Below are 11071 nucleotides of genomic sequence, written 5' to 3'. Positions count from 1 at the left end.
CATTACGGTATTATTTTACTTTATTCTCTCACAATCATCAACACCGATAGAACCCACTCTACGTTTGTTAACTTCGGACTTAAGTTAATTGCACTATTGTGATTGCTATAGCATTTCAAGTGACATCAATCCCTGTGGAGACGATCTTGAATATTCATTACTTTATTACTTGTTGTGTATACTTGCACATTGGCATTAGTAGCATTTGATTATAAAATTAACCAACACAAGAATAATGAGGTTATGCTGCCGAGACCATTTGACATTGTAATATCCTAAGGAACAGTTGCCAATATAACCTAAGTACTACTGAGAAAATGACAAATCCTTTTTAAGGACATTGTAACTGCACATGCCTCAGTTTAATTTATGTTCTTCTCTTTCTTATTGATCTATACTAGAGAAATTATCTCCACACCAACTATGTTTTATCATATGTACATCCAGGCACCACAAACTTTTAACATGTTCTTTGCACCACCATCATTTCTGAACGTGTATTAATAGACTAATTTAACAATAATAATTTAAATAAAATGACCATTTTACCCCTAAGTGATCTTAAAGACCATTTTATCCCACGAAATTTTTAATTAAAAAACTATGATTACCATTTAATTAATTGATGAAATATTATAGAAAAAATCAACCTGCGAGTACTATTTAATTAATTGATAAAATATTATTGATTTTTTCAATTCTTTTGATCTAAAACATGTGTAATTCTCATCTTAAATATTTTCCTTTTTTTTTCAATCGTAGAGTCACAATTATCAAAAATTTCATTTTTTTAAATTAATCACCAAAATAATAATAGTTTGAACCAATTTTGAGGAATAAAAAATTATAAATTGGAAAATGTATCGAGTAAAAATTATAATTATAGAAATTAACATCTCAAATTTTGAGATTTTTTTCTATTAAAATCATAGGTATTCTCATAACTAAATTTTTTTTATTTTCAAAAATTTTGTAGGATAAAATAGTCTTTCATTTCATTCAAGAATAAAATTTTCATTTTATTTCAATTCATAGTGTGAAAGTAGTTGACTGAAAGAACTTTAGAAACAAAGTGGTGAAAGAACAAGTTAAAAATTTGTGGTAGTTAGATATATGTATGAAAAAACAGTGGTGGTGCAGAGATAATTTCCCTTCGTACTATTGTAATATATTAACGTTATTAAAAAAATTTTGTTACAACAAACTCATGAAAAGTGTGTAGATAGCTTACTAGTTAACTTAGGCACTCTTAGAAAGATATTAAAGCAAAAGTAATGCCCAAAAAATCTATATTTAAGTAAGGCCATTTGAGACCCTTTTAGTCTTTTCTAAGAACTCAACTGGTATATTTTCTCATACACTATGGATTGTTTTATGTCACTTATTAGTAATAATTTTTAACATATATTTCCAAACTTTACCATTATATAACTTGAAGTTCGTAGGACTTTGGAATCAGATCATTTACAACAATCATTACAAGATGATAATGATACGGAGAGCATATGTAAATTTTAAGTCAACCGATATGAAGGCGCCTTCAACTCAACTGGGGTCTCCACTTTGAAGGCACTACAGGGGTGGCCATTGCCCTAATTGCTTATGTACCTTAACTTCATATAGATTTTTACTTTTTTCCATCCCTTTTTTGGAGCACAAGTAGATTGTCGATTAATGCCAAACGCATAAGAATATGGTCAGAAGCCTAGATTATGGAAAAATAATGAAATTTAAAGTAATACATCAGATTGCTGATGTATGAACATTATAATGAAATCCAATATTTGGCTACCAACAAGCACATATTATATAAAAACAATAAAACACGTAAATAAACATAAAATAGACATAATATGAAATAATTAAATAAAGCATAGAGCGTGTTTTGGAAAAGTTTATTCCTCAATCCACCACTAATTAAATAGAAGCAAGTCATTGTCATTCTAAGTAAACATACATAACCAATCACCTACTTAGGAATAATTTTTCACTTTGGGAATCTTCAATTTTTCATAAAAAAATTAGTTTACAATATTATAAGTACGTGAAAAGGAAAGTGTATCTTGTTTTTTGTATTACTGATCAATTGTAGTGAAATCGAAGCTGCATTTTAATAAAAGAAGAAATGGATCACATAATGTTATGTCATACGTTTTTTTGTGTGTGTATCTCTTGCTAATTTGTTGTATACATATCGTTGAATCAATCTTCGAGAAAGGAGTTTGTTTAAATAATAATAATGCTCAGGCGATCATAATAACTATGTTAGTAATGTTTTTATTATTTAAATTTTAAGTCTATCCACTCTTGTGGTTGGTTATTGTATCCTAAGAAAAAAAAATAAAACCTCATTTTATCGAGATCTTATATTACTTAACTATCTGATTTAATTTCAGTTAAACTTTAATCTGCCCCCGGGAATCTTCAACTTACCTTCATTTATTGCTAAGAATACAATTAAAAAGTCTATCAATGTACCCCCATGTACGCTTATCTTCTGAACAAAATTGGGATGGATTGAAATTTTCATGCTTTTGGAGGGTAAATTGAAGATTGTTATTGGGAGGTGATGAATTGAAGTTAACCCAAATTAGTATAAGAAAAATTTTCATATATTTGTGACATGTATTTGCCTCATCTACTAAACATAGAACCATCTTTCACACATTCTCGATTGTTTTATTTCATTTACCAATAATAATTCTATAGCGTATACTTCCAAACCTTGCCATTATATAGCCCAATGTCCATAGGACTTTGGAATCAAATTACATACAATAATCTGCGCAAGATGATAATGATACGGAGAGCATATATAAATAAAGACAAGTTAGCCAAAATGAAGGTGTCTTCACGTTAATTGGGATTTTCACTTCTTAGGCACTACAGGGGTGGCCCATGGCCTCGTTGCTTTTATGTACCTAAACTTCATATGGATTTTTACTTTTTTTTCCCATTTTGGAGCACCAGTAATTTGTCGATTAATGTATAATGCATAGGAATGTGGTCTGATACCTACATTATGGAAACATAATGAAGTTTAACATAGTACATCAGATTGCCGAAGTATTAACATTATATTGAAATCAAATATTTGGCTACCAACAAGCACATGTTATGTAAAAATGATTAAACGTGCAAACTAACATAAAATGAAATACTAAAACTAAATGATAGAGCACGAGTTTTGAAAAAGTTTATTCTTCAATCCACTATCAATTAAACAGAAGCAAGCCACTATCATTCTAAGTAGACAAACATAACAAAACCACCTACATGGGAATAATTTTTCAATATGGGAATCTTGAACTTTTCATAAAAAAAAAATCAGTCTACAATATTATAAGTACGTGAAAAATAAAGTTTATAACATTGTAAATCATATCACAACCTAGAATCTGACTCTACCAACATGGTTTAGTAAACAACTATAACATTGCATCCAACAATGACGTCGCCAGATTTAAAATCTGCCCGATGCGTCTGAGCAATTGCATATCCACAAGTCAATAGGAACACGTGAGTAGCGCCGATAATGGGCATCTTACGGACATGAACAATCTGCCAATTGTTGCCAAAGAGGCTGATACAACTGCCATTATTAGGACCATCAACGAACACAAAGCTCATGGACACGGTGATAGCTAGTTGATGTTGACAAGCCAACTCGTAAAGCCCTTGAGCACGACCAACAAGCTTTGATTGAGGACTAGTAGTTTCTATCAACGAATCATCCACAAAATCATAACGCAGAAACGAGTTGGTGAATTGTAAGTATCAATGGCTTGAGCAATGCTTTTTGCCACTACATTTTTGTTGTTGTCTCTTTTGCATAATCAAGCCCCGTAGCCAAAATCTCTCTGATTGTATTGATGTTGCTGCCACCAGGCAAATGATGAGCAAAAAAACAACTGCTTAAAACATTGCAGTAGCTTTAAAACAAGGCATGAAATTAAAAGGAAAAGAATAGATGATGCACTTTTGAAGGTAGAAACGAAGGGTGATTCAAGATTCATTTCAAATGTTTTTAAAGTGTTTTGATCAATATATCCAAAGGCTGCTTAACTACAAAGGTGAAGTGGGAAGAAATTTTGACATTTTGTTACATTGAGCTAGTCAGCAAATGTGTATAAGGGGCTTCACTTGTACACATAAAAAGGGAAGATTAATTACTCGTGGTTTTTTATTAAGAAAAAAGAATGGCTTGCTTAAAATATAGAGTGTGGTTAATTTCATTGAAGGACATGACTCAAAGGAAAAGAAAAAGAAATCTAATAATAAACTAAACCAGAAACAATGCCAAAAACAATAAATTTAATTAAATGTGCATTGAAATTACCTTTATAATGCAACAAGATATTAAAATCAATAGTTAACGCTAACAAATGAATCGTAATTTATTTAATACTTATTTATGAAATCTTTCAATTCCATTAAAGCCACTGCAGGTCGTTTTTCAATATTCACTCAGATAAATAGAGGCTCGTGCATTTCTGATTCTTACACATCTCTTTCAATTCTAATTAAGCCATTTGCAATTCTCTTAAGAAATTAAAAAAATGTCGAAGAGTCTTACTTTCATCATTTTGGCTTTGCTTGTAGTGGCAAACACTAAAAACATGCTTATTTCAGCCATTAGAACTGGCCAAGGATCTAAGCCAGAGGCTTTATTTTCTATTAACCCTGCAGCATCACCTGACATTGTTGATTGCTCAGGGCTCACAAGTGAAGAGTGTTTGATCGAGATGATTAAGAAAGCTCTTGTAGACTATCGGTACCCCTGCCCTGAGGGGGGGTGCAAATGATATTGTTAATAAGTTATTTCTTTTACCTTGTAGGACTGCTTTTGCAATAACAATCAATTATAGCGAAATTGAATCCGTGTTTTTAATAAAAGAAAAAATTAACCTATTATGCATACTTAATATTATGTCATTGTTTTTTGTGTGTGTATCTCATGTTGCTTTGTTATAGATGCATCGTCGAATCATTCTTCGAGAAAGCAGTTTGTTTAAATAATAGCAATTATCAACCAATCAACAATACTATGTTGGTACCATTTGTAATATTTAAATTTTAAGTCTATCTACTTTTAGGGTGAGATTATTGATTCCTAAGGAAAATAATAAAATAAACCCTCATTATCGAAATCCTATATTACTAAGCTGTCTGATTTAATTTAATGTTAAACTTTAATTTACCCCCCTGAAAATGTCCAAACTTACCTACATTTATTGCTAAGAATATGATTTAAAAGTTCATCAATGTGCACCTCATTTATGCTCATCTTTTGAAGAACAAATAGGGTAGATTGAGACTTTCATGCTTTTGGAGGGTAGATTAAAGACAGTTATTCGGAGGGGACGAATTGAAGTTTAAATAATTGTTTTTAAATGCAAAGATGTATTCTTTTATTTGATTTGAAATAGTTCATTTGACTTTAATTTAACATATGTTTTTGTAATTGAAAAATAAATACTTCTTTATTTTTGTTATTCGACTAAGGAATATAATATTTATATTTAATTGATCACTTAATTTGTGTTTAATTTATGTTCTTCTCTTTCTTATTGATCTGTACTAGAGAAATTATCTCTACACCAACTATGTTTTATCATATGTACATCCAGGCACCCACAATGTTTTAACATGTTCTTTGCACCATTAACATTTTCTGAACTTGTATTGATTGACTAATTTGACAGTAATAATTTAAATAAAATGACCATTTTGTTAGCCTACATGGCTATAAAATTATTGATTTTGATGATAGCAAATCACATTATGCTTTTAAAACAAGAAAATGATTTTATGAAATTAGTTACTTTTCAAAATATGGACTAAAATGAAAAAGACTGATTTTTTAAAGTATTGTTTTGAATTCTGAATTTCTACCTATTTGTAAATATTTAAAACATTTTGGACCATACTATAATTTGCACATATTTGTGTCATATCATAATTTCAGAAAGTTTTGGGAATGACAAGCATTATTTATAATTTATGAAATTGGACCTTTTTGAAAAATTTATGACATTTTGGGCCATAGCATATTTTTATAAAGGTTTGGGGCAAAAATGAAACTTTGGAAAATAGTCATTGTAGCAAAGCAGCTAACCGGATTGAAGAAAGTGGCATACTAGATATGCAAAAATTTAAAATTTTTAACATAATGGTAATGTAAAGCGGCTAACCAGGTTCACAAAAGCGACAAGCCGGTTATCACCAGGAAGTCAATAATATATAGTTTTCTTCTTCAACTATAAAATGGTTTAAATCTAATTCATTTAAGGGATGCAACCATTAATATTTCGAGCATTTCTCTGCAAATCTAAAAGCATAAACTTTGTGTATTGTTGGTTAATTTTATAAGCTATTGTTACCAATGCCAATGTGCAAGTATACACAACAAGTAATAAAGTGATGAATATTCAAGATCGTCTCCATAGGGATTGATGCTACTTGAAATGTTATAGCAATCATAATAGTACAAACCAACTTAAGGCTGAAGTTAACAATCGTAGATTAAGTTTTATCGTAATTGATGATTATGAGAGAATTAAATAACACAATACCGTAATGAAATACTAGATAAAATATGTCTAAGATTCAATTGAGATTATGGTAGTTGAATGATCAAACTCTCCTTATGGGCTGAGACTATTTTTTCATCAAGTTAGCACCAGTTGTTACGGCCAGTACTGCAGCACTGGGCAGAATTTATCTGCGTCCTCAGCTATTGCATATTGAAAGTCTCATACCCGTAAATCTATTAACAATGACCAGTTGCTAATCTACTTATGGTATGACATTATGATCTTTAGTCTCTCCACCCTACAAGGTAAACACTTATGTCTAGTGTGTCACAAATCTTAACTTCAAGTATTGCCCTTATGGGATTCAAGATAACTTAATCCAGGAAACTTAACTTAAGATCGAGTAATACTCTAATAATATCCGCTAAGACATGCCCTTTTGCTGCTCTATCTTAACTGAAACTATTAAATAGGTGGTCAACCGAAATAACAGTTATATTCATAAAAACTAATAGAGTAAAGTGCTACAGCAATGACATAACAACACATAAGAACAGTCAAGACCCTATTGGATTGCTTGTCACTCAACTACAAACAAGTCTAGTTCATATTCTGAATGAGAAAAATAAGCATAAGTATATTGATCACAGGATACATCAAAACAATTAAAGGAAGAAGATAATTATAAGTTGAGCACGATGAAAGACAAATCCAAATAATTCTGCACGATTCTTTAATGTTGCCGAAACATCACTCTCCAATTATGATCTTTTTCTTATTTCCTTTGTAATTATTCTGATGATAATTCCCTTGCTGCCCTTCTATGTGGTGCACGCCTCCCTTTTTTATTGCAAATTAGGGTAAACAAAAGCCCACGAGCGTGCATGCGTTAAATTAGGAAACATGCAGATTGCGATTCTGTGGCTGACCCGTGTCTAAGTTTTCTCTCACATTGCTCCCAGATTGCTACAACATTAGTTTCTCTAACATCCACAACCACACTGCACTATTTCTGATTGTGCTTTACTTCTTTTGTGGCCATCTTCTTTCCTCTTCTTGCTCATCTAATGTCTCAACATCCCCTCATGAATCAAGACTTTCTGAAAACCTACAATTCTGCACCTGTTTTTAGCACAAATTACTTTGATTCAAGCAAAACTTATTAAGACTTAACTAAAATGAATGTTTATGCAAAGTATAACCAAAATGTAATAAAAACACCTTATTTGCTCTCTAAGTGACCTTGATTTAAGTCTAGAAATGATGTAATAACTCTCATTTCCTAGAGTTATCATGTATTCATTTCATTTTATTCACACATATTGAGCTTTTGTTTGTATTCAAACACATTGTGTAAGAGAAATTTTTGTAATCCTTTTTGTAAAATCAAATTAAGAGGTTGTAAGTGTTGGAATACACTTGGGTTAAGAGATTGGGGATAATCTCTTGTTGTAAAGGTTCATTGACACCTTGGAAGTCAATTGTAAGCGTTTGAAGCTTTAGGAGGCATGGATAGTGAAATCCTCAAGCCCGATGTGCTTGTAGGCGGGGATTGCCGAACCACGTAAAAATCCTTGTGTTTGTTTTCTCTTCCTTTACTCTTTTATTTTTGTGATTTATTGAATTTATTACTTTCGATTTTATTAAGGCATTAGATTGAATTATTGTGTGGTTTGCTTATCTTAAGTTTTAAAAATCCAATTCACCCCCTTCTTGGGTTGCATAACTTATATTTCATTTGGTATTAGAGCAAAGTGCTCTTGTTTAGACTTAACCGTCTAGGGCTAAAGATCAATGTCAACCCAAAATTACTCAACCTTTAGAGAAGGATAGTCCAAAACTATACCACCGTTCTTTGACGGTAATGACTACCCATATTGAAAAACTATGATGAGAATTTATTTACAAGCTTTAGATTATAAAATTTGGGAAGTTGTGTGTGATGGTCCATTCATGCCTTTAACTGAGAATGAAGTAGAGGAAGATATTCCAAAACCTTCACGGGAATGAAATGAATTGAAAAAAGAAAAGCTTCTCTAAATTCCAAATCTATGAATGACTTGTTTTGTGCACTTGACAAGAAAGAGTTTCATAGAGTGTCTAGTTGTGAAAGTGTTCATAAAATTTGGAACAAACTTGAAGTTGTTTATGAAGGCACAAATTAAGTTAAAGAGTCTAAAATTAGTGGATACACTTGTCAATATGAATTGTTTTGGAACAAAATAAAAATGTGTATTCTATGTATACACGATTTACGGACATAGGAACACCCTAGGAGCCCTGGGAAAAACTTTTTCAAATAACGAGAAAGTCAAGAAAATCATTAGATCACTTTCAAAAGAATGGAGACCTAAGAGGACTGTCATTGAGGAAGCCAAAGATTTAAATACACTACCTATTGATGATTGAATTGGGTCTCTTATTTCTTATGAGGAAGACTTGGCAGCGGGAAAAGGCAATGAGGAGAAAAAGAAAAGCATTGCTCTCAAAGCCTCAAAATATGAGAGTGATGAAGAAAGTGAGCCGGATGATGAGGAGTTGGCTATGCTAACGAGGAGGTTCAGAAAAGTTTCAAGAAAATCAGTGAGCAAAGAAAATTTAGAAACCTCAAGAACCAAAAGGAGAAGAAAGAAGTAATCTTATGTTATGAATGCAAGAAGCATAGCCATATAAGATCAGAGTGCCCACTTCTCAACAAACTTAAGAAGAAAGCCATGATTGCTACTTGGGATGATAGTGATGAAGAATCAAGTGATGAAGAAGATTCGTAAGAAGTATCAAATCTAGCACTTATGGCAATAGGAGATGATGATGATCTCAATGAAGTAAGTGATTCTACCTATGATAAATTCTATGATGCTTTTAAAGAATTGCATGATGAGTGGATGAAAATTGGTAAAAAGAATGTATGTTTTAAAAACAAAATGGTAGAGCTCAAAAATGAAAATGAATCTCTAAGTGCAAAGATTACATGCCTAGAATTACTGAATAAAACATTACATGATAGAGTTGCATTATCAAATGAGAAACCTAACACTTCACATGAGCATTTAGAATCACACATAGATGACTTGAAAAATGAAAATGAAATGCTCAAGAGGAAGAATAATGAGTTAAATGAAATTGTTTTAAAATTTACAAATGAGTAAAAGATGTTGGATAACTTGCTTAATTCACAAAAATATGTGTTTGATAAAGGAGGACTTGGCTATAAGCCTAATTTGAAACAAAAGTATTATAAGAACTACTTTGTGAAGAGTACGTCTATTACCAGTCAAGTTGTATGTCTTTATTGTAGTCAAGATGGTCATATGAAAAATAGATGTCTAGTGAAAAGAAATGCATATTATGGTGTGAAATGTATTTGGGTTCCAAAAGGAACCATAACTAACACTCAAGGACCCAAAAGGTTTTCGGTACCTAAGACTTGAGATGTTTTCTGCAGGGCTTGAAGAAAAAGAAAAATAAATGGTACTTGGACAGTGGTTGTTCAAGGCATATGACTGGAAACTACGCATGGTTTTCAAGTTTCACTAAAATCGAAAATAGTGGAGATGTTTCCTTTGGAAATAACTCAAAAGAAAAAATTCTTGGTATTAGTAATGTCTGTAAAGTTTTCTCAACTCTAATTGAAAATTTTTGTTTTGTTGAAAATCTGAAACAAAACTTAATTAGTATTAGTCAATTATGTGACAAGGGTTATAAAGTTATTTTTGATAAACCAATATGTGTTATTGAGAATGCTTGTGATGGGAAAATTATTTTTATTGGAAATAGATGTGGTAATGTTTATACAATTGATATAGAGCGTGCATTCAATCATGATAAATGCTTTTTTGCATTGCATGATGATAGTTGGCTATGGCATAGAAGACTAGGTCATGCAAGCATGGATTTGATTTCAAAAATTTTGAAAAATGATTTGGTTAAAGGACTTCCAAAAATCGGTTTTCAAAAGGATAGAATTTGTGAAGCTTGCCAATTTGGAAAACAAATCAAAATCTCTTTTTCAAAAAAAAAAAAAGAATCAAGTCTTTACTTCTAAACCACTTCAATTACTTTACATGGATTTATTTGGACATTCTAGATATGCTAGTTTAAGTGGCAAGTTTTATGCTTTTGTAATTGTTGATGATTTTGCAAGATACGCATAGGTATTATTCTTAGCTAATAAGGATGATGCTCTTGATGTCTTGAAAGTATTTTGTAAGAAAGTTCAAAATGAAAAAAGGTATAGTATTGTATGCATTAAGAGTGATCATGGTTGAGAATTTGAAAATAATTCATTTGAAATTTTTTGTACTGATTTTACCATTGAGCATCAATTTTCATCACCTAGAACTCCACAACAAAATGGAGTTGTTGAGAGAAAGAATAGGTCGATTCAAGAAATAGTTAGGACCATGTTGAATTAAATTTCTTTGCCTAAGTATTTTAGGGTTGAGGCCGTTAACACTGCATTTTATGTTTTAAATTTTATGTTGATATTATTGATTAAACAGAAGCAAGCCACTGCCATTCTAAGTAGACAAACA

Source organism: Citrus clementina, unplaced genomic scaffold, assembly GCF_000493195.1.
Source record: "Citrus clementina cultivar Clemenules unplaced genomic scaffold, Citrus_clementina_v1.0 scaffold_8, whole genome shotgun sequence".
Classification (NCBI taxonomy): Eukaryota; Viridiplantae; Streptophyta; class Magnoliopsida; order Sapindales; family Rutaceae; genus Citrus; species Citrus x clementina.
This window is presented reverse-complemented; position numbering follows the sequence as displayed.